Source organism: Dasypus novemcinctus, chromosome 21 (assembly GCF_030445035.2).
Source record: "Dasypus novemcinctus isolate mDasNov1 chromosome 21, mDasNov1.1.hap2, whole genome shotgun sequence".
In the NCBI taxonomy this organism is placed as follows: Eukaryota; Metazoa; Chordata; class Mammalia; order Cingulata; family Dasypodidae; genus Dasypus; species Dasypus novemcinctus.
Window position 1 is genome coordinate 17,397,013 of NC_080693.1, and position 25,439 is coordinate 17,422,451.

At 39.4% G+C, this 25,439-nt stretch overlaps 1 protein-coding gene and 1 pseudogene across 2 annotated transcripts in view; one reads left to right on the forward strand and one right to left on the reverse strand.

The window, feature by feature from the left end:
* The window catches only part of LOC101425908 (zinc finger protein 624-like), a 68,153-nt gene extending 55,525 nt beyond the window's left edge, over positions 1-12,628 (reverse strand). Inside the window, exons 1-3 of one of the 2 annotated variants that reach the window (XM_071210306.1) lie at positions 12,587-12,628; positions 10,898-10,994; positions 4,543-4,650 (exon numbers count right to left, since the gene is read on the reverse strand). The gene's annotated coding sequence lies outside the window, so the exon portion shown is untranslated. Of the gene's footprint in view, positions 1-4,542; positions 4,651-10,897; positions 10,995-12,586 lie in introns of those variants that run through there. The other variant, XM_071210303.1, reaches the window with a different exon arrangement.
* On the forward strand, positions 7,326-24,783 carry LOC101435537 (BUB3-interacting and GLEBS motif-containing protein ZNF207-like; annotated as a pseudogene).
* The last annotated feature ends 656 nt before the right edge of the window (positions 24,784-25,439 follow it).

Genomic DNA, 25,439 nt, shown 5'->3' on the forward strand with positions numbered 1-25,439 from the left:
CATCTTCTCCTTTCTCTTCAGGTTCTATTGATTTTCAGATTCTTGATTCTCCTGTGGCTTCTCTTAGTGTCCATTTTCCTTTGCTTATATGGATTTCAGCAATATTGGATTAAGGCACACCCTCATTCAGTTTGGGCACACCTTTCCTAATAATATCTTCAAAGGTCCTCACAGAACCAGGGGTTGGGACCTGAATATGCTTTTTGTGGAAGATGTGGTTCAATCCCCAAAAGTCTTTGACTTCCAAGCATTGCTAGAGGAAGTAAAGCCAACTGTAGAGACGTTTGAATGACTAAACTGTCCCTTTCCTTCTTCAGCTAAACTGACATCTGAGAATTCATGCCAGAGAGAAATGTTTATATGTCATGAACATGGTAAAGCATTCAGACATCAAACTTAAAAAACATCAAGGAATTCACACTGGAGAGAAGCCCTACAAATGTAGCATTTGTGGAAAAGACTTTATTCTACACATTAGAGTGCATACAGGAGAGAAACCCTATAAACGTAATGAATGCAGCATAGCATTTATTTGTTCAGTAATCCTCACAGAACATCAGAGAAGTAATACAGGGGAGAAACCATATAAATATAACGAATGTGGGAAAGCCTTTAGAGAGAATTCAAGTCTTCCTGTATATCTTAGTTTGCCAAAGGGCTGCAAAATACCAGAAGTGGGTTGGCTTTAATAAAAGGGATTTTATTTGTGAAAAAAGCTTATAGTTCTGAGACTGTGAAATGTCCGAATCAAGGCTCCATCAGAGAAGCTTTTTCACCAGAGTCAGCTCCTCTTGATACTGGTGTCTGGCCACGTGATGAAGGAAGATGGCCTATATTCTCTGCTGAGGTCCCTACTTCCCCATCTGGGCTCACTGTCTCCTGGAGCTCAGCTGTGGGCAACCAGGCATAGGGCTTACCTCCTTCTGGTCCTTCGCTCTCAGCCCTAGGACACTTCCCTGGCAGTTAAAAGGAGTTTCCAAATGATTACTGCCAGGTAGGGTGGAATCCAGGTTCTCCCCTCAACTGCTATTGAGAGTGGGTGGGGAAGGTGGCCCTTTTCTTAATGTTTGGTGGGGTTTAGTTCATGCATCCCACTAGGTCTTTTCTGATACTACCCTGTTTGGGAGAGAAAGGATGTGTAGTTATTGCTCCCCACATGGATTCCACTGACGCTGGGTAAAGCAATGTGGCTTTGCAACTTGGTGATGAGAGAGAGCCCTGACTTTCGTAGGAAAGGTTAGTAGTAAAGAGCAGAAATGAAAAAAGCCAAGGAATAGGAAGTAAGCTGAAAGTATGTTAATGGCATATGATTGGAAAGAATGGTTAAAAGAATAGGATATTGGGATATTGGCTAATTCAAATTTTTAAATGAGTATCTGGTGAGTGCTAAAACGTCACTCTTCACCTTAGTTATAGATGGTTGTGCCTGGATGCTATTATGGCTTAATTTCTAGTTGGAAATGGAGAAAGTGACCAGTGGTCTAGGTTGTCGCAATCTCAAGGTAACTATGAGAAAATATGGAGACTGGGACACTAGAAGTTAAATATACAAGGTGAGAAATAGATGACAGTTAAAATGGATTACAGTAGGGGCCTTGAAAATTAGGCTAAGGAGAATTCTTGGGGACAATTAAACAATGTGGCATGATGAAAGGCAAGAGGTAAAATTGTTTGGCACCAGAATGCAAGGCAGGAGTAAGGCAAAACCAGAACTAGTGAGATCCCTCAAAAAGCTATTGTAGGGAGGTGGAGGTGGCTCAGGTGCCTGGGCTCTGGTCTACCATATGGGAGGCCCCATGTTCAATTCCCAGAGCTTCCTGGTGAAGACAAGCTTGCCTGCACTGCCACGGAGTGCAGACAACCCGCACCACTGTGGACAGCTGAGAGCAGACAGCAAAAGCAAAACAAGGTGGGGCGGGGGGTGGGGGGGAGAATAAGTAAATGAAGTAAATCTTAATAAATAAATCAATCTTAAAAAAAAGCTATTGTAATAAGGCAGGCATAAGGGAAGGCCTGGATTAACAGAAGTGGAAATATGAGAAGGAAAAATCCAAGAGATTTTTTTAAGGAGTTTAATTAACAGTGAATTCAGGTGAGGAATTTAAGGGAGATTAAAAATGGCTCTATGGTTTCAAGCTTTGAGGAATAAAAGAATAGGGTGAAAGAAAGAGGTGCAACATACAAAACAGGGGAAATTAAGACTGAAGCCATCTATCTCTTGTTTTCTTTCTTTTGCTTTTTCTTTGACCCAAAGTGGGAGAGAAGATGGAAAGAAAAGAAGAGGTTAACAAAACCATTTTTAAATATTTTGAGTTTGAAGGAATAGTGAGAAATGAAATTGGGGTGGGTAAGAGAGTTGTTATGAGAATTCAAATATTTAATAATATGTAAAATGCTATTTCACTGTTTATTAATATTATAATTACTATTAGAGCAGAGAAGAGTGAAAGGCCAGTGGGCTTATGAGTCACATAATAAAAAAAGAGCTGGGAAGGAAAAAATGTAAATGAAAAATGCTTACATGAAGGAAAAGAATAGGAACAGTAAAGTGTTTTAAGAAGGATCGAGTAACATAAATGTTAAAAAATTGGAGAATTGACTGTAGCAGTTTGATATAGTTCATGAATTCCAAAAACAAATATTGGATTATGTTTGTAAACTGGTCTGCAAATGGGCATGATTAAATTATGATTAGGGCTTTGATTGGGTTATGTCAGTATGGTGTTGAGTTCCTCATCTTGGTGGGTGGGGACTCACAGATGAAAGATATGGCAAAGGACACAGTTAGAATTTGATGTTGGAGATTTGATGCTGGACTTTTTGATGCTGGAATTTTGAGCTGGAGCCTGGGAAGTGAACACACAGGAGAAGAACACAGAGGAATAGATAATGCTTAATAGACATGGCAGAAGCCCTGCGGAGAGACAGAGGTGGTTGCCTGATAGTCTATAGCTGACCTTGTGGAGAAAACACAGAAGCTGAGCCCAGAGAGAAATGAACACCAGGAAAGGAGGAACCCAGGAGGCCTTAACCCTGGCAGATGTTAACAGCTATCTTGCTCCAATACATGGCAAAGATTTTGGTGAGGGAAGTAACTTATGCTTCATGTCCTGGTAAGTGTAAAGTTCTACCCCAAATAAATACCATTTATAAAAGCCAAAACAAAACAAAACAAAACAAAAACTGTAGAATTATTAAATTATGGTACCTAAAAACAATGGAATTCTTTAAAATATTTAAAAATTACATAGAAAAATATTTAATTACACAGGAAAATGTGTGTATTGTATAGAGTGAAAAAGCATATTTCAAAAATGAAAAGCATGCTCCCATACTTTGTGCTAGTTTTCATTAAATAGAAATTTGTATCTATATCCCTCTATATAAAGTATGTTTCCTTGATATCTGTTATCAGTGCATATATATAAAAACACCTGGCTAGATATGCTCCATACTGTCAAAGCAGTTACTGAAATAAATTTAAAAAGAAATACCTGGAAAAGTCAGATCAATCAAGAAAATATAAAGTCTATGCATGTCTAAATGCAGAAAGGAAGGTGCCCCCAGAATAGAATCATACTAAGGATTCTAATGAGAATCAAGACCCAGAGAAGCCAGTATGTAATGAAATGAGATAAAGACATCAATCAAGTAAAGGATGTCAAATAGAAATAAAGACGCCTTTCCTGTGAAACCACATTGAAAAGAGCTAATTAAAAGAGCTAATTAAAAGATAACTTTTGAAATTCTGAACAGCAACTGGGGCTTTTTCTTGCATTGAACCTTAATGTCTCATCTACTCATCTCTTCAACAAATTTGTCTCACCACCCTATTTTCCTTCCTCCAACAGGGAAATCATGTCCTGAACTGCAAACCCTGTTCAGGAAAATGGAAATGGGACTTCACCATGTTGTTGACAAAAATCCATTACAATACAGATTATAGTTAATAGTGCAATTATAATATTCTTTCATCAATTCTAACAAAGGTACCATACTAATACAAAGTGTCAATAATGCTAGGGGAGGGGGAGTATATGAAAACACTATTTTTTACATGATTTTTCTGTAAACATACAAATTCTCTATTTTAAAAAAAGTGAAGCATACTTCAATTTGGAAACCAACAGAAAAAAAGCCCTTAAAAATTAAAGTTGGTCACCAATCTCTTGGAAAGTGGGCAATATAGGCAGTTGCACATGATTATAAAAGTAGCTGAGGAAGGCTCATACCTGTGTTCCCAAGAATGGTGAGATATACTTTATCACAGAACTAATATGGATTGAAAAGAAGGCAGAGTGGAAGTATTTGCAAAAGGCTTCCAGAAGACCATCTTAAGTCTGGAGATCTATCTTCAGGTGTAGTTTTCAGGATTGCCCAATAAAAATATAAAATTTTCTCTCTACAAAAAGCAGAATTTTGAGCTGGTGTTGGGGATAGAATTGCTCCATAAATGGGTCCATACAAATCATAAATCACTAAACCTAAGCTCAATTTGGTCCAATAGAAAAATGGAGAGTCAAGCAGAGAAATTGTTCTTACTCAGAGAGACCAGATTCCTGTAGTTCTCCAACACGACCTCCTCAAGCTGTTCATTTGTTCACGGCCCATGACCTTCCACCATTCTCAGGTATGGTGGTTTGGAGTTGTCTATAGCATAGAAAAACATGTTCTTAAACTTAATTCATTCCTGTGAGTATGAACCCATTTTAAGTAGAACTTTTTGAGATTATTTCAGTTAAGCTGTGACTCACCTCGACCAGGATGGCTCTTAATTCTAATACTGGAATTCTTTTTAAAATAATGAAATTCTGACAGGGAAGGAGAAGTCATACAGGAAGGAGCCAGAGTTGAAATCAAGGGAAGCCAGAAGAGAGGGCAGGATCTTGCCATGTGACAGAGGGGCCAAGGATTAGTGGCGACCGGTCCCAGAAATCTGGTCTTCTTTGGGAAGAATGCATTGCCTTGATGACTCCTTGATTTGGACTTTCTTTTAGCCTCAAAACTGTAAGCTAATAAATCCCCATTGTTTAATCTGACCCATTTCATGGGATTTTCTTAAGCAGCCTAGGAAACTAAAATAACAGGTGAAGTCTACAGCCACATCCTTTTTTAAAAATTTATTTATTTCTCCCCCCTCTCTCCGTTGTCTGCTCTCTAAGTCCATTGCTGCCCGTTCTTCTGTGTCTGCTTGTATTTTCATCAGGCAGCTCCAGGAACTGATCCTGAGACCCTCCATAGTGGGAGAGAGGTGATCATTCTCTTGTGCCATCTCAGTTCCCTGATTTTGCTAAATCTCTTATTGTCTCTCCTCTGTGTTTCCCTTTGTGCATCATCTTGCTGCATCAGTTCTCCGCACTGACTGGCACTCCTGCACAGAGTAGCACTCCTGTGCAGGGCAGCACTTCACATGGGCTGGCACTCTGCATGGGCCAGCTTGCCTTTACCAGGAGGCTCTGGGTATCAAACTCTGGACCTCCCACATGGCAGAAGGGAGCCCAATTACTTGAGCCACATCCACTTCCCAACAGCCACATCCTTGAATATCATTGATTCCTAAATATCAAATGCACTTGGATAATACAAAACTATTCATTACATGGACCAATGCGTGGAAAAACACATATAATAATGGTAGGGAGATTCATGGAAACTCACAATACTCAGTTTGGAAGGGAAGCTGCAGTTTGTCCAGTCCTACTCATTAGAGGATATTTGAATCTTCTGAGCAGGTGATCATCTAGTCTCTACTTGAACTTCTCCAAAAATTAAAACTGACTATTTCACCAGACTGCCCACTCCATTTTCATTGCTATCATAAAATTTTACAACTTAAATAAAAATTTGCCTTCTAGTAACTTTAACTGTTGGCTTAACTCTATTATTTGAAGCCAAAAAGCATTTTCTTCCTTCCCTGGTGAGCTCTTTAGTTTTAAAACTAATGAGATATATAATAAACACAAGAATATCTATAACAAACATCACAATAAATGGAATAGCAGTGTACCCACACTCAGTTTAAGGAGGGAAAAACCACATTACTAATACCTTTGAAAACTTCTATTTGTTTTTCCTAGATCTTAGCCCTGAAGGAATAATAATCTATCCTAAAAGTTGTATTAAACATTTCCTTGCTTTTCTTTACAGTTAAACCAAATATATGTATATCCCTAAACAATGCACTATTTAGGTTTTTCTCTATTTGAATACTACCTGAAAAAATTGTCATGTGTGTGTGTATATATATATATATATATACTTCTCCTTGTTTTATCAATATTATGTTACTTAGACTCATTCACATTGATGCATGAAACTGCAGTCATTAATTAATTTTCATGCCTCAATTAAGTTTAAGTCATATCTCTGCCCATTTACAGAGGCAAAAACAATGATAAAATATCCAGGCATAATAACACATGAATAAAACCTGTATGAATAAAATTTAAAAACATTCCTAAATGAATAAAATATATATCTAAACGAATGAAAAGATAAACTGCAATCTTGGAGGGGAAGACTAAACATCATAAAATGAAAATTTAAGTTTCCTAACTTACAAATTCAATGTGGATCCAGAGACTTCTGGGTAGATAGCACCATATTATGGTGGCAATGCTCAAGTCTCTCAAGAAAATGATGGAGAAAGGGCAAAAAGATATTTGTGGGAGCTTCTTTGGGGGCTGCAGACCAGGAAATGCTGTCTACCATCCAGGAGGGAGAGGGACAGAGAGAAGAGGAGGCTGAAGTGAAAACTGTAAGTTACTAGCCCTGTGGCTAGGAATGGCACCCATGCACAACCCTCAAGGCAAAGAGTCTGGGTAAAACCTATAGCTTACTAAGGCCAACCTAGAGGGGAACCGACGTCTGCCTCCTGGGTTAGGTGGAGAGCAGAGTGAGTTTGGCCAGCAGAGTGAGTTTCTCTTTGGTGAGTTTGGCCAGTGGAGCCCATTTTGAATCTTGGCTCTGGCCAGACCAGAATCACCAGTGAGTGGAGGTTAAAAGAGACACCTCTGTAGAAAAGTTTGCTGTAGGGTGCCAACTTCTGGCACACCTGGAAAGTGCAAGAAGTAAAAACATCTTTTGGAGACTGTCATGTCCCAGTTCCCCTTGACCTGGTCTGTGCCCCATCAGTGGATCCCTGATTTAGAAGAAGTTGGGTAATTTAAATATTTAGAAGAAGTTGAACACAAAGGCAAAGAATAACCATGAATCTAAACCACTAGGCAAGAGAGAGAAATCGTCCATCAAAGTAAATTCACCAATATAATCAGATGCCTAGACATCAGCAAAAAATTATAAGTCATACTAAGAAACAGGAAGATATGGCCCAGACAAAGGATCACATCAAAAATCCTGATGAGACAGAGGATTTAAGACAACTAGTCAATGATGTTCACACAAATCTCCTATATAGAGAGATAAGGGATATTAAGAAGACACTGTAAGCATGAAGAACAACTGAAAAGCTTGTAAAGAAAAGTAACAGTTTATGGGACTGAAAGACACATAATGGATGAGATTAAAAATACATTACAGGCATATAATAGCAGATCTGAATTGACTGAGGACAGAATTAGTGAGTTGGAGGACAGAGTATTTGAACTTGAAAAGAGAGGAGAACAGAAAAAGGAAAGAGTGGAAAAAATGGAACAGAGTCTCTCAGGGAATTGAATGACAATGCGAAATGCACAAACAGGCATTATAAGTGTCCCAGAAAGAGAAAAGTATGGAAAAGGGGCAGAAAAAAATATTTGAGGAAAGACATAAATAGCAATATCCAAGAAGGATAACACACCCCAAACAAAATAAATCCAAAGAGACTTACTCCAAGATACCCACTATACAAAAATGTCAAATGTTGAAGACAAAGAGAGGATTCTAAAAGCAGCAAGAGGAAAGCAATACATCACATACATGGAAAGCTCAATAACACTACATGCTAATCTCTCATCAGCAACCATGGAGGAGAGAAGGGAATACTATGATAAATTTGAGGCTCTGAAAGGGAAAAACCGCCAGCCTAGAATTCTTTATCTGGCAAAACTGCCCTTCAAAAATGAGGTGAATTTAAAGTCTTTCTTCACAGACAAACAAAAACAGAGTTTGTTATCAAAAGACAGGCTTTACAAGAGATTCTAAAGGGAGTTCTGCAACCTGAAAGGAAAACACAAGGGCAAGAGACTTGGAGAAGAGTATATAAATGAAGATATTAATAAGAGTACCGAAAAGTGTAAAAAACAGACAATACTAAGATATGACAATAGAAAGTCAAAAGATAAAATGGACAAAGTAATGCCTTTAAGTAATATGAATCCAATAAAAAATATAATAAATTTATTATTTTATAAAATATGCACATCTTTTAATTGATGTATTTAGATCACTTAAGTTTTATGTAAGTATTAATATGATAAGACTTAATCCTGCTATTTCAATTTTTTGTTTCTTGTTTTTCATTTCTGTTTCCCATTTCTTACTTTGTTGTAGGTTACTTCGAACATTTTTAGAATTTTACCTTGATATATCTATAGTGTTTTTGAGTTTTTCTCTTTGTATAGCTTCTTTATTGATTACTCTTGGATTACATTTATATATATAATTTATAACAGTATTCTGGTGATGACATTTTACCAGTTTGAATAAAGTGTGAGAAGCTTACCTCCATTCTTATCCCTTTACCCTCCATCTTGTATAATATTATTGTCTTCAGTATGTCCTCTCTCTTTTAATCTGGAACATTTCTTCAGCCTTACTTTGTCTCTTATGGACATTAACATTTTTATAAAATACAGTCCATCTTTAAGAGTTCTCCCTTTAGGTTTGCCTAATATTTCCTCATGATTAGATTCTGGTTATGCATTATGAGCTAGAATATTACATAAGTTATACTGGGTTCTCCTCATAGTGTCACATCCAAGGCACACAATGTCCATCTACCTGTCATTGATTTTATTAATTTTGAACACCTAGTCAAGGTGTTTCTCAGTTCTACTGTACAATTATTTTTTCTTGCAATTGTAATAGCAATCTGTGGAGAAGGTACTTTAATATCATGCAAGTATCTTGTTTCTCATTAAACTTCCACCCTCCCCTTTGATTTAGCACCAATTTATGATTCATCTGTATGTGTTTACTTTTGCCCTGTGAAGAAAAAGAGATAGGTATGGCTGCAGGAGGTCAGATTATGTGTTTGTAAGCTTTGCTCATAATGTTGAAATGCTTGTATATGACAAAGTTCTCGATTACCTACATCCCAGTTAATTATTTTGGTTAGCAAAAATGTGTATTTTGTAGAAAAGAGTTAGCAGAGGAGGTCTGAGACTACTATCCTTAGAAGGGCCTGCTTACAAAGTTGGCCCTTGGGAGGTTTCTCGGAACTTTGACTACAAGCGGGTTCCCACCATTCCCAGAATTAAAAAGAGTGGCTCACTGTGCCAAAATTGTTTGTATAAACAATATGGTTTATGCCAAACACCTACTTTCCTTCTGCTAGCCTCGAATTTTAATTAGGCAAGAGGGCCTACGTGACCAGCCTCCAATATAATCTTGGGCCCTGAGTCTCTAATGAGCTCCCCTCATAGACAATATTCCACATGTGTTGTTACAACTCTTGCTGTTGGAATTAAGCCTGTCCTGGGTGACTCCACTCGGAGAGAATTCTTGAAACCTTGTACCTGGATTCCTCCTGACTTCACTCCACGTGCTTTTTTCTTTGCTGATTTTGCTTTGTAACCTTCCACTGTAAATAAATCGCATGCATACAACAATATGCTGACTCCTATGAGTCTAATGAACCATGGAAGCTGGAGGTAGTCTTGGGGACCTTCAATACATAAGTGTAAATAGGATGTTGCTTTTGTTTATCAAGAGAAAAATAGAATATTTTGTATTAAAGTAAAATGTCCAATTGTTCCAGAACATGAAAGAACGTAGAATAAGGCCAAAACTGAAGTGATACAATACATTTTAGAAGTCTGAGGGAAAGTGAACTTTACTTATCCTTTATAATAGCTGCAAATTCTGAAAGACAATGCTAAAATATATTAAAATTTTGACAAAAGTTGGCTTAATTTTGATGGATTCATTCATTAAAAAGTTAAATTCTTCCATGTTAAACATTATGGTTTTACTATCTTTCTGCTAAAATGATATTCTGCTCTTAATAGGAGGTGATGAAAGATCATTCTTTACCTAAGTGTAATTGGCCCAGAAAACAGAGATTCCATTACTTCCTCTGCTTTGTGCTTTGCCATGCTCTTGTTAATAAAATTATAAAAAAAAAAAAAGCAGGGAAGCTGACTTGACCCAGTGGTTAGGGTGTCCATCTACCACATGGGAGGTCCGTGGTTCAAACTCCGGGCCTCCTTGACCCCTGTGGAGCTGGCCCATGCACAGTGCTGATGCACACAAGGAGTGCCGTGCCACGCAGGGGTGTCCCCCACATAAAGGAGCCCCACGCGCAAAGAGTACGCCCCGTAAGGAGAGCCGCCCAGCACAAAAGAAAGTGCAGCCTGCCTAAGAATGGCACCGCCCACACAGAGAGATGACACAACAAGATGATGCAACAAAAAGAAACACAGATTCCCGTGCCACTGACAACAACAGAAGCGGACAAAGAAAAAGATGCAGCAAATAGACACAGAGAACAGAGAACTGGGGTGGGGGAGGGGAGAGAAATAATCTAAAAAAAAAAAAAGCAAACCAAAACTTGTCCCTTACCTTAGAGCCAATGACATGCCATTCGAAAGCATGAGAAATGCTAGAAATAATTAGGTTTGACTGTATATTCCATATTTATTAATTACTTCCACATTATATTAAGAGCTGCTCTGTTTATGGAAAGAGATGTCAAATCAAATCCCTGGAGACTGTTCTCACCATAATGCATTCTTACCTTCATAGAGAAATCCTGATCAACTCTGCCTTAAGATAGTAATGTATTATGTTCCAGAAGAGGATTTTACTTTCCTCCATTCTGATATTATTGGTCCCTGTAATAAATTAAACAGAGCAATTATGTTGGATCTACAATAATCATTTATACTCTGCTAGATGCTAAAGGCTTGAAAATGAGTTTTTGAGAAAGAACCATACTAGATATTGTTAACTACTGATAGTTCACGGAAGACTCATGGGCTGCACACTTCCAACCTTAAGCTGACACTGCTTAGAGAGCTGTCAAACTGGTTGCATCAGGAGATCCAGGACCCTTTTTTTTTTCGGTCCAGAAACAGATCTCTTAATGAGATCAGGCTGCTATCCAAAGATTCAGCAGAACAAGGGTTAATTGAAGAGGAATGGATGCACCGATGGGGGAAGTAGAGTTGCGGTTATTTGTTTGGATCTTTATCATCATTTAAAAAAATATTTGATAGGCCTATGTGCAGTCCTTACTCATCTGAATCCACCTCTCACTTTCAATTTAGTTGACTCTGCTTTTGCAAACTAAAATGAAATTTTCTTTAAAATGTAAAGATTAAAGTATAAGTGGTATTTTGTTCTCAGCCATCACTCAGAATTAAAGAATATACCTGTACTGAGACTCTTTCTGTTTCATGACAATGTAGTTATTTGCAAACTTTCAATAAGAAATCTGTTGAGGAGGGAGGGCAAGATGGCATCTGAGTGAGCGCACCTCATAATCTCTCCTGCAAAGAAGCAGCTGAGTAGGGTTGGAGTCCTGCTGGGCCGGGCTTGCAGGGCAGGAGGTGTATGGATGTCGATTTGGTGGGACAGTGACAGAGGAGATTCTTGCAAGAGGTAGAATTTTGGGTCTCTTGCATGGAGGTCAGAGGTTGTGGGCAGGACTCTTCCCCCTAGAGCTTGCGGCCCGTCCATGGCCATACTTGAAATCTTTGTTGTGCTGCGGCACTCCCAAACCCTGAGCGAGCTGTTTCGGGGGCTAGCAGAGCAGGAGGTGTCTCCATGTCGATTTGGTGAGACAGTGACAGAAGAGATTCTTGTGAGAGGTGGGATTTTGGGTTTCTGACACGGAGGTAAGAAATTGTGGGCAGGACCCCTCCCCCTAGGGCTGCTGGCCCAGCTGTGGCGATCCCTGAAGGTTCTGTTGTGCTGCAGTGCTCCCAAGTCCCGTGTTAACCGGAAGCATGGTTCCCAGGTCTGTGTCCCTTAAACCCTGGTGGCCCATGCTCCAGAGACTCACACACCTTGAGTCTGCAATATCACAGACTTCCCATCCTCGAATCCACCGTGCCCTGAAGTTCATCTGAGGTCCTTCATTACCCTAGCCCTCGGTGTTTGTGTTTTTTTTTCTCTCTCTCTCTCCTTGAACTTGGGGGAGTGTACCAGCAACTTGGGGAGAGTCTAGGAAGAAAGGAGAGGTGAATCTGCTGAAAAAGCCCAATTTACCTAAACGTCCTGGGATAGGAAACTTGGTCTGGGAGAAGGTGGAGTCAGAAAATCAATTAGACCTCTCCTAGCACACCTAAGGAGGAGGGACTGTAGGAGGTGATATCCAAGCTTCCAGTAGCATATTTGGGGTTTCTGGTGAGGTGTAGGTGATCTCATGTTGGAAATAAAGAGTCTTAGTCTTCTGTGTTGAGTTGGTTCAACAAGGACTTACTTGAATCTCCTACCGGACCTCTCAGGTGGCTTTTCTGCTGCCCTGGGAGAGAGAGAGGTGAGGAAAGAAGAAAGGGGGAAGGTCAGATCCCTAAGTGTATTATTTAACTACAAAGAGGATTCCTAGCTTGAAACGTTGGTTCTTTTTGTGTGTGTGTGTGTGTGTGTCTTGGTTGCTAATATTGCATTGTCTCCTGGTCTTTTCTCCTGTTTAATCCCCCAAGGTCCTTTTTCATTTATTTAGTTTTTTTTTCTCTTTCTCTTTTCTTGCTTGTTACCCCGCCAATTTCTCCCCCCCCCCTTTTTTTCTCTTCTCTTTTTTTTCCTTTTCTCTCTTTTTCTTATTTTCTTTTCTTTATATAATAGCTGCTGCAGGGAATGCTTCAAACTTGCTGTGTTTTCTCATCCTCCATTTCCGCTTTTCTGTGTGTATTGATTTTGGCCACCTACACTATCCCCTTTCCCCCACATCTTGCTATCCTCCATCATCTACTGTTTCTCTTACATTCCATCTCCCTTTCTTTGGCCCCCAAATTGTCTGACTTTTTTTATTTCTAATACCTTCATTCGGTTTTCTGTCTTTGATCCACTCTTGATATTATTGTCTTTCTTTTCACTTTCCCTCTCTCTTGAAAACATTGGCCATTTAATTCATACTATATTCCTCCCCATATTCAGTTGACTGTCTCATTATAGGTACTCTACTTACTGCTATAACTCCACACCACTTACATGAGTCTAATATCCATTCTCCTAGATCTCACATTGTTGCTCTGTTAACATGTATTACCAATACTACTTTATACATTTTCTTTTCCTACTCATTTTGCTTTCCTTGGCCCTAATATTTTCCTTCAAAGTGAACTTAGCCAGCAACAAAAATATAGAGTAAGAAGAACAAAATGACAAAAAGAAGACATAACACTTATGCATGAACAACAACTAATTAATCCCCAAGACTAGACAAAGAAGCTAAGGAGCTGATTAAACCCATCAAGATAAAATGATGACCGGACAGCAACAAAAAACTACAAACCAAACCAATAATCAGGAAAACATGGCTGAATCCAATGAACAAACTAAAAATCAGGAAGGGGAGCAGAACATTGGACAAGTAATTAAAGATCTCAAAACATATATCAGAGACCAACTTAATGAAGTAAAGGAAGAGATTAACAATATGAAGAAAACACTTGGAGAGGAAACTGCAGACATACGCAAAAAGATAACAGATATGATGGTGATGAACACCACAGTTCAAGAAATCAAAAATATACTCTCAGCAAATAGCAGCAGATTAGAAGAGGCAGAGGAGAGAATTAGTGACATGGAAGACAGTACATCTGAATTCAAACAGATAGTAGAACTGATCGATAAAAAGACAGAAAAAATCCAGCTAGGACTTAGGGACTTGAATGACAATGCAAAATGCACAAGCATACATATTATAGGCATCCCAGAAGGAGAAGAGAAGGGAAAGGGGACAGAAGGGGTGTTGGAGGAAATAATGGCTGAAAATTTCCCAAATCTACTGAGAGAGATGAATATCCATGTCCAGGAAGCACAACGCACCCCAAACACCATAAATCCCAACAGGCAGGCCCACCCCAAGACATATGCTTGTCAAATTATCCAATGCTCAAGACAAAGAGAAAATTTTAAGAGCAGCAAGAGAAAAGAGAACCATCACATACAAGGGAGGCTCCATAAGATTAAGTGCTGATTTCTCATCTGAAACCATGGAGGCAAGAAGGCAGTGGTATGATATAGTCAAGGTACTAAAAGAAAAAAATTTCGAACCAAGAATACTCAACCCAGCTAAACTAGCATTCAAAAATGATGGAGAGTTCAAAATATTCACAGATAAACAGAAATTAAAAGAGTATACCAACAAGAACCCTGCCCTTCAAGAAATACTAAAGGGAGTTCTACAGGAAGAAAGAAAAAAACAGGAGAGGCAGAGTTGGAGGAGAGTGTAAGAGCAAAAAAAAGACAAAAAGAGAAGGAAAACAAACAAACAAACAAAATATGACAAACACAAGTCCAAACAAAATATGGCTAACATAAATAATTCCTTGAAAGTAATAACACTGAATGTCAATGGATTAAACTCACCTGTCAAAAAATTCAGACTGGAAGATTGGATAAGGAAATATGACCCATCGATATGCTGTCTACAAGAAACACATCTTAGACCCAGGGATTCATGGAGACTGAAAGTGAATGGTTGGAAAACAATCTTACAAGCAAACAATAACCAAAAAAAGGTAGGAGTAGTTATATTAGTATCAGACAAAACAGACTTTAAATGCAAAACAATTGTGAGAGACAAAGATGGATACTACATATTAGTGAAAGGGATAATCTTTCAAGAAGAACGAACAACCGTAAATATTTATGCTCCTAACAAGGGCACCTCCAAATACGTGAGGCAAACACTGGAAAAACTAAGTAACAGAATAGATGCCTCTACAATTATAGTGGGAGACTTTAATACACCACTAAGAACTTTGGACAGAACATCTCAGAGAATCAATCAAGAAACAAAAACTTTGAACAGTATATTAGAGGAGCTGGATCTAATAGACATATACAGATCATTACACCCAAATACAGCAGGAAATACATTTTTCTAAAGTGCACATGGATCATTCTCCAAGATAGACCATATGCTAGGCCACAAAGAAAGGCTCAATAAACTCAGAAAGATCGAAATCATACAAAATAATATCTCTGAACACAGTGAAGTGAAGCTGGAAATCTGCAAGGGTCAGAGGCCCAGATTTCACACCAAGATATAGAAATTAAACAGCACACTCTTAGAAAAACAGTAGGTCAAAGAGGAAATCTCAAAAGAAATTAATAACTACTTTGAAAATAATGAAAATGATAACCAACATACCAAAACTTATGGGATGCAGCAAAAGCAGTACTGAGAGGGAAATTCATAGCCATAAATTCATACATCAAAAAAGAAGAGCGGGGAAATGGACTTGGCCCAGTGGTTAGGGCATACTTCTACCACATGGGAGGGCCACAGTTCAAACCGCGGGCCTCCTTGACCCATGTGCAGCTGGCCCATGCGCAGTGCTGATGCGCGCAAGGAGTGCCCTGCCACACAGGGGTGTCCCCCGCGTAGGGGAGCCCCATGCGCAAGGAGTGAGCCCCATAAGGAGAGCTGCCCAGCGCGAAAGAAATTGCAGCCTGCCCAGGAATGGCACTGCCCACACTTCCCGTGCTGCTGATGACAACAGAAGCGGACAAAGAAACAAGACGCAGCAAATAGACACAGAGAACAGACAACCGGGGGAGGGGGAGAATTAAATAAAATAAATAAATCTTAAAAAAAAAAAAAAGAAGAGGAAAAACTGAAGAACTAACTGCACATTTGGAGGAATTAGTAAAAGAAACAACAAAGTAACCCCACAGGAAGAAGAAAGAAAGAAAAAAACAAAGATAAGAGCAGAACTAAATGAAATAGAAAATAAGAAAGCACGTAAAAAGATAACCAAGAGCTGGTTATTTGAGAAGATCAATAAAATTGACAAACCCTTAGCTAGATTAACAAAGTAAAAAGAGAGAAGATGAAAATACACAAAATAAGAAATGAGAAAGGAGATATCACCACTGACCCCACAGAAATAAAGACTATCATAAGAGGATACTTTGAAAAACTATATTCCAACAAAAATGACAATTCAGAGGAAATGGACAAATTCCTAGAAACACATAAGCGGCCTATATTGATGAAAGAAGAAATTGATGATCTCAACAAACCAATCACAAGTAAAGAGATAGAATCAGTCATTAAAAACCTCCCAACTAAGAAGAGCCCAGGGCCAGACGGCTTCACAAGTGAATTCTACAAAACATTCTGGAAAGAACTAATGCCAATCCTGCTGAAACTCTTCCAAAAAATCGAAACAGAAGGAACATTACCTAACTCATTCTATGATGCTAGCATTACCCTAGTACCAAAGCCAAACAAAGACACAAGACAGGAAAATTACAGACCCATTTCTCTAATGAATCTAGATGCAAAAATCCTCAACAAAATACTTGCTAAACATATTCAACAACACATTAAACAAATTATACACCATGACCAAGTGGGATTCATTCTGGGTATGCAAGGATGGTTCAACATAAGAAAATCAATGTAATACACCATATAAACAGATTGAAGGAAAAAAATCACATGATTATATCTATAGATGCAGAAAAAGCATTTGACAAAATACAGCACCCTTTCTTGATAAAAACACTCCAAAAGATCAGAATACAAGGAAATTTTCTAAAAATGATAAAGAGTATATATGAAAAACCCACAGCCAACATTGTTTACAATGTTGAAATCCTAAAATCCTTCCCTCTAAGATCAGGAACAAGACAAGGATGCCCACTATCACCTCTTCTATTTAACATTGTCTTAGAAGTACTTGCTCGAGCACTGAGGCAAGAAGCAGATATAAAAGGCATTCAAATTGGAAAGGAAGAAGTCAAAATTTCATTATTTGCAGATGACATGATCCTATACATAGAAAACCCTGAGAGGTCTACAACAAAGTTTCTAGAACTCATAAATGAGTTTAGTAAAGTCGCAGGTTATAAGATCAATGCGCAAAAATCAGTAGCATTTCTGTATACCAATAATGAGCAAGCTTAGGAGGAAGTCAAGAAACAAATACCATTTACAAGAGTCAATAAAAAAATCAAATACTTAGGAATAAATTTAACTAAATTTGTAAAAAACTTATACACAGAGAACTACACAACACTGTTCAAGGACATCAAAGAAGATCTAAATAAATGGAAGGATATTCCTTGTTCATGGATAGGAAGACTAAATATTATTAAGATGTCTACCCTACCAAAACTGATCTACACATTCAATGCAATCCCAATAAAAATCAACACAGCATTCTTTAAGGAACTAGAAAAACTAACTATGAAATTTATTTGGAAAGGAAAGAGACCCCGAATAGCCAAAGACATATTGAAAAAGAAAAAAAAATTGGAGGAATCACACTACCTAACTCCAAAACATACTACAAAGCAACAGCAGTGAAAACAGCATGGTATTGGCACAAGGAGAGACACACAGACCAATGGAATCGAATTGAGAGTTCTGATATAGACCCTCATATATATAGTCATATAATATTCGATAAAGCCACCAAACCCTCTCAACTGGGAAAGAATGGCCTATTCAAAAAATGGTGCCTGGAGAACTGGATATCCATATGTAAAAGAATGAAAGAGGATTACCATCTCACACCTTATACAAAGATCAACTCAAGATGGATCAAAGACCTAAATATAAGAGCCAAGACCATAAAGACTTAGGAAAGCAGTGTAGGGAAGCATATACAAGTCCTTGTAATAGGAAATGGCTTCATGAACTTCACACCAAAAGCACGACCAGCAAAAGAACAAATAGATAAATGGGACTTCCTCAAAATTAAAGCCTTTTGCACCTCAAAGGAGTTTGTCAATAAAGTGAAAAGAGAGCCTACACAATGGGAGAAAATATTTGGTAACCATATACCAGATAGGAGACTTATATATCAGATAGGAGACTTATAACCTGCATATATAAAGAACTCCTATATCTTGAAAATAAAAAAGACAAACAACCCATTTAAAAAATGGGAAAAAGATTTAAACAGACACTTCTCCAAAGAAGAAATACAAATGGCTAAAAAGCACATGAAAAAATGCTCCAAATCTCTAGCTATTAAGGAAATGCAAATCAAAACTACAATGAGATACCATCTTACTCCCATAAGATTGGCAGCTATGGAAAAAACAGAAGAGACTACAAATGCTGGAGAGGATGTGGAGGAATGGGAACATTCATCCACTGCTGGTGGGAATGCAGAAGGATCCAACCATTCTGGAGGACAGTTTGGCGGTTTCTCAAAAAACTGGCCATAGATTTGCCATATGACCCAGCAATTCTACTGCTGGGTATATACCCAGTAGAACTGAAAACAAGGACACAAACAGATATATGCACAACAATGTTCATAGCAGCATTGTTCACTATTGCCAAAAGTTGGAATCAACCCAAATGCCCATCAACAGATGAACAGATAAATAAAATGTGATAAATACATACAATGGAATACTACTCAGCTTTAAGAATGAATACACCACAAACACATGTGATAACATGGATGAATCTTGAGAACCTTATGTTGAGTGAAGCAACCCAGGCATTGAAGGACAAATACTACATGACCTCAATGATATGAAATAAGTAAACCAAGCTGCCTCAGAGAACTAGAGACTGGATGATAGGCTTAAAGGAAATTGGGGGGTAGAGGAAGGATGTAAGCTGACACCTACATGGGAGAAATCTATGATAAGCTGGAGGTAAGTATTTGTACAAGGAAGGGATAAAATGGGGGAATAGGGTTACCTTTGGGTGGGGCTTTGAGGGCTTGAGGGGGGCTAGGGATGGCAGGATGGGTATTATTGCCCAAGAAATTGGGGGGAGGGTGGGGCAACATACATAGGAGATTGTCAGGTATTTGGTTAAGAATATATTGCTAGGGAAATGGACTTTGGCCCAGTGGTTAGGGCGTCCATCTACCATATGGGAGGTCCGCGGTTCAAACCCCGGGCCTCCTTGACCCGTGTGGAGCTGGCCATGCGCAGTGCTGATGCGCGCAAGGAGTGCCGTGCCATGCAAGGGTGTCCCCCGTGTGGGGGAGCCCCACGCGCAAGGAGTGCGCCCGTGAGGAAAGCCGCCCAGCGTGAAAAGAAAGAGCAGCCTGCCCAGGAATGGCGCCGCCCACACTTCCTGTGCCGCTGACGACAACAGAAGCGGACAAAGAAACAAGACGCAGCAAATAGACACCAAGAACAGACAACCAGGGGAGGGGGGGAAATTAAATAAATAAATAAATCTTAAAAAAAAAAAAAAAAAGAATATATTGCTGAGAAAACTTTTTCAAAAATATAATAAGGAAGGTTACCTGTTTAAGATGCTTAAAGGGGATAATCTGAAGCAGGACAGGCTCCTAGGGAATATGTGAATGCTCATTTTGCCATATGGGTTATATCACTGGATAGTGACCCATATAATGAGAGTGAAGGTATACCCACATCCTGGGGAGGACTGATGTTCTCAAATAGAGGGAATTGTATCTCTCGAGAGAAATGGTGGCTCCCAGTGCATTAGGGCAGTTGAGTATGTCAAGCCCTCAACACTGTTGCAAGTATCTCTGAACATGGCCCTTCAAGCAATGAAGATTGACTGTCACTGTGGGCCCTAAGGGGAGGGGGAAAGAGGTATTTAATAGATGGAACCAATGTAACTGTGTGGGCAATAGAAGTATTCCACAAGATTATGCAAGGATGGATATAAGGCATGCTAAATTATACCAAAAATATATAGGGGCTGATAGGCTAAAATGTAAATCATAATGTAAAACATAAGATAACTAAAAATTTAGAAAATTGTATAGTGTAAAATATAAACCACAATGTAAACACAAATGTTACCTTGTTTGAAAGCTATTGTCTCAATATCTGTACATCAGTTTCAGTAAATACAGTATGAATATGTAAAAAGATTATTGCTGTGGAAGGAAAAAGGTTTTATATTGGATATGTGGGAGTACTATATATTGTGTATATGAATTACTGTGATCTAAAACTTTTGTGAAGATAAGCTTAATAATTAGAAAAAAAAGAAAAAGGACGTAGACACTGAGGAAATGATAGAAGTAGTTGCCTTGCCAATTTGCATACAGGGCAACACTTATTGCAGTGATGGAAGGCAAAACATCAAAAACAAAGCTTTTGCATTTAAAAATTTTTTGATACCCCAATTTATTTTTACTGTACTTTTTCTAAATTAATATGTATTCTATAGAAACTATATAAATTCTATATAAGCTCATCACTATATTCCATTTTACTATTAATGGAACCTGGCAATATATTGGGCTTCACTTTTGAAGAAGTTTTGGATCACAGAGAGGTTCAACAATGGCAGGGGAGGAATACTGGTGTGGGATGTTATTGACAGGGGACACATGGTTGGCAGGGAGTTCTCCAGGGCATATATCCAGGGTACATAAAAATGTTTGGATATTTTCATAGTGGTTACAATTAAAAACAACAACTGAGGGAGTGCTGAGTTCCTAGCCAGGGGAGCTCTATCACTGTCCCTAAAGGAATAGCAACAATCCCCCAAGTGCAACGGCAAAGACCAAAAAAGGAATGTCCAACGATGAGCCCTTGATACTAATGACTATGCTTATGAGCCTGTGCACCTGAAATAAGAACAAGGCCTAGAGCTGCAGGGTGCCTAAGAGTTACCTCCTGAGAGCCTCCATATTGCTCAAATATGGCCAGTCTCAAAGCCAAACTCAGCATGTAAATGCATTGCCTTCCCCCCAGCATGGGACATGACTCCTGGGGATGAGCCTCCCTGGCGCTGAGGGAGTACTACCAAGTACCAGCTGATGATGTAACCAGAAAATGACCTTGAATAAAAGGGTCAACTCAGATCAGCAGAATATCTCAATCTACATATAACATCAGGAGTTAAAAGTGCCTTTTGACCTGAATAAAAGGGGGAAATGGAAAGGACAAATAAGTTTATATGGCTGAGTCTCCAAAAAGAGCTGGGAGGCTATCAGAGGGGTTGCCCTTATGCACACCTGAGCAGAGTCTCAGAGACAGATAAAGTAGATACAACCCCAGGCATTGGTTCTTCTGAGGGCTACAGAGACCCACAGGTTCTATGGTCATGGCAGATGAAGTTCAGTGCCATGTCAGTTGGCCCTGCTTTGGAGTTTGTGTTTCTGTGTGATGGAGCTGGACTCAGATGTGATCTTTGTTCACAAGCCTCTCCTGTTACTTTTACTGGAACTGTAGTTGGTGCTGGAATTTAATGTATACCCAGGAGACCTGAATCTCTGGACTGACCATGTGATAGCCAGGCCCTGAGCCTCAAGAGACTTGCAACTTCTACACTCTGATTTATTGGACTTACCCCACTCAGCTATCGTGGAGGTGAAGAAGGTCAACCATCACACCATGGAGCCAAGAGTGCCTACAACTGAAAGTAGGAGAATTGCATCCAGCATCCATGTGGAATCTAAGCCCCCTCCTGATATAGATGTGGAGTGGACACAACCATTCCAAGGTCCACAGGATGGAGGAATAGAGTATGGATTAGAGCGAACTAACTGATATTCTATTATGAACTACTGTGATTAGTAGAAAATGTGGCATTGGTGTGGAGAAAGTGGCCATGGTGACTGCTGGAGGTAGAGAATGGGAGGAAGAGATGAGATGTGGGGGCGTTTTTGGGACTTGGAGTTGTCCTGGGTGGTGCTGCAGGGAAAGTTACCAGACATTGTATGTCCTCCCATGGACCACTGGGTGGACTGTGGCAGAATGTGGGCTATGATGTGGACCATTGACCATGAGGTACAGCGGTGCTCAGAGATGTATTCACCAAATGCAATGAATGTCTCATGCTGATGGAGGAGGTTGTTGTTATGGGGGGAGGAGTGCGGTGAGGGGGCTGGGGGGTATATGGGGACCTCATATTTTTTGAATGTAATATTAAAAAAACAAAGACAAAAAAAAATAAGGATCTGTCCTCCCTTTATCAGGATATAATTGGGCAAATATATTGTGTAAAATAAGGCCTTGGGGGTATATCCAAGAATCTCCCTTAATCAGGCATGACATTAGTAAGGGAGGTTTTGCTTCATGTATGGATCCAATGCCTAAAAAACTCTTTTAGGAAATCTATATGGATACCTACCCCCATGGATTTCAGGATCCCAGTTCCACGAGGAATAAAGGTAACTTTCTGGCAGAGCAGAAACCTTAGATGATCCACAAGGAGAGAAAAATTCAACCTGGAGCCAGATCTACTTGATTTGGTTTCCCAGCCTTGGAACAGAAGAGCAAATAACAGCAATTTTCAAAAAATCCCTGGAACAATGGAAACTATTGAGAATAAAACCCTAGGTTCCTTATAGAGTTTCCAGAGAGAAATTTGATAGTTGCTTAACACAGTAAGTTGCTAGAAACACTAATTGCTTGGTCCTAGAGTTGCTGAGAATACAACAAAGTGGCCAAAGGACTTAATTAGCACCTACTGCTGTACCATGTGAATGAATATAGCCAAATAACAAAACACAATGAATCCAGTTGCTTTTGAAATCAAGAATAATCTGTAGAAATTATTTATGAATACAAGGGGAGACTATTAAAAAAATTTATCCAAAACTTGGAAATAAGGCAAAAGGATGACTATGTGTACTGTCAATGTCATATTAGAACTTTAACAGGCCCATTTAAGGATTATCAGACTCTTCTTGGGCACGGGATTTTGTTTGACTTATTACTTACTATTGATTAGGGCCAGACTCTGTAAAGGAAAAAAAAACACTCATAAATTGCAAATGATTTGTTTGGTAAAATGACCCTAAAGGTTAGAGTTTCACTGCCTTGTAGAGCGTTAACCTGTTTTGAAACTAATTTAATAAGCTCATAGCAGCATTCCTTCTTTCACTGATTACATATACACTAGTCTCAGGTCATCCTTTGAACTAGCTTTACTAACATGATAGTTCCCTCATTAATGAGTCCAATAGATCTTTGACCTATGATTACTATATATTTATGAGAGTCATGTTCTTAACTTGCAAAATATTATATTTTATTGTCTGTTTCCTGTGGGATGGAGTAGTAGTTATTAGGTTGGAAAAGTGAGCAGTTATTGCCTCAGTTTTCCACCTTGCTTTCTCCTATCTTTTACCTTTTCATTACAATGCAGTTATGGGTGCAAGAAGGAGCAGCTCAGGCCATGGTGCTGATATTTTTTGTCAGTTTGAAGTTGAGGCCAAGTAGGGGTGCTGGTTGATGTACTGATTAGGTATTGTAATAGATTTTGCTGATAAGAAGATCTTTATACAGTACCAAAAAGAACAATATTTTAAATGCCACGTATTTCACAAGAAATTATACAGAGGACCTGGCTTAGCAATTCTTTGCATGCAGGTGCATAAAGAGACCACAGATGCTATATAAAATGCAGTATCAGGGAGAACAGACAAAGAATTAGAATATATGGCATGGGAAGAATTTCAGAAATAGATGTGGATGAAAGGCCATGACTTCTTGAATGGAAAATACAGAGTAAAAAATCAACAAGACAAGATGATCGTGATGAGTACAATGATGATAGCTATGCCACTTGAACTTCATTTCAACCATAGCCTGCTCAACCTCAGCAAGGTTATATCCTCCCAATGGTACAGCGGAGACTGCTACCAGTTCCAGGAGCACCAGGAATGATGCCAGGCATCCCTCCATCAATGCCATGTGTTCCTCCTCTGATGCCACGAATGCCACCAGTTATGACAGGCATGTCTCCTGGATTGTATCCCAGAGAAAATGCACCCTTTCATTTTGAGGTAAAAACATAGGATGCCCCCTGACCAGGAAGACCACCTCTGAAGCCTGGTATGCTACCAGCTATGCTACCAGCTATGCCCCCACCTGCTCCACTGGAATTCCACTGGAATTCCATCAGTGACTTAAGCACAGGCCATTTCAGCTCCAGGTATTCTTAGTAGACCACTGGCACCAAGAGCGACAGCTCCTGCTCCACAGCTTCTAGTTTCTAAGCCTCTTTTCCTCAATGCTGGACAGGCTCTGGTGGCTGTCCAAGCACCTGTGGGTACAGATTTCAAGCCCCTAAATAGTACCTCCACAACAAAAGAACCCCAAAGCCCACACTCTCTGCTTATGCAGTCTACAGCTTCAACCACTAGTAAAACAAATAGCACGTAGCTCGACCAGGAGCTTTGGTAACAACTAAACCTGCTACACTTAGGAGACCAGTGCAGTCAGGAAGTTGATCCATCCAGTTGTCACCCAATGACAGATAAGGATATGAAAAGGAAGTTGTCATCCAGTCACAGATAAGGACATGCTACTGGAAGAGGGGAGGGCACAGTTACCTAAATATCAATGTCATCTTCCTCAACCAGGATAGGGCCCCAGTGGTAATCTACGGGTTAGACCAATTGGATGTGTGAAGTCACTGCAGCTGGGCTATTCCACACAAGGAATGAGACTCCCAATCTGCCTCATGGTCAGTATGATGGGCATCACCAAGGCATGTCAGGTCAGCTTCCTGGAGTCGCCACATAGGCAGGGATCACTACGGGCACCCCCAGAAGTAGCCTTGGGAGTTTTGCTGAAGTTATTGGAAAGAGGCACTCTCCTTGTGATTGTCAATGCAAAGAACCATACTAGCTTGGAGTTGCCAGTGGACATCTTTGTCATCACTGGAGGAGAGACAAGAAAATGCAGCAATACAGAGGCAACAAGCACAGGAGTGAAGGAAAACCATCCTTGACTTTGCAGTGTTCAAACCTCTGGCTTCAACCCCGAGGTTCCCTAGATATGTGATCTTCTTTCAATATAATTGTAACATTTGTGGGTGAACTGGCAGGAATGCGAATCAGGTAAGGTTTGTACCTTTTACGTACAGTCAATGCAATCTCAGGACAGATCTGGTTTGTGAACTAACAGGCTGAAAAGTAAGAAGTTACACTGTGAAAAAGGTAAAGAAATCTTTTCAGTAAAAATCTAATTTTTAGAGGGCATTAATTCAAACTACAAAGTAATCCAGAGAGAGCACATTATATGTATTACTAGAGGGGAATACCTTTTCCCCTTGCCAATAAAACCTATGGCAAGGGAAGGTTTATGTGGCTCTGGATCTCAAGACTGCCCAGCTGGGGACTTAGAATTAGATAAGGAGGAGAAGGGAGAAAGCAGGGCTATAAAGCTTCCAACTAGGG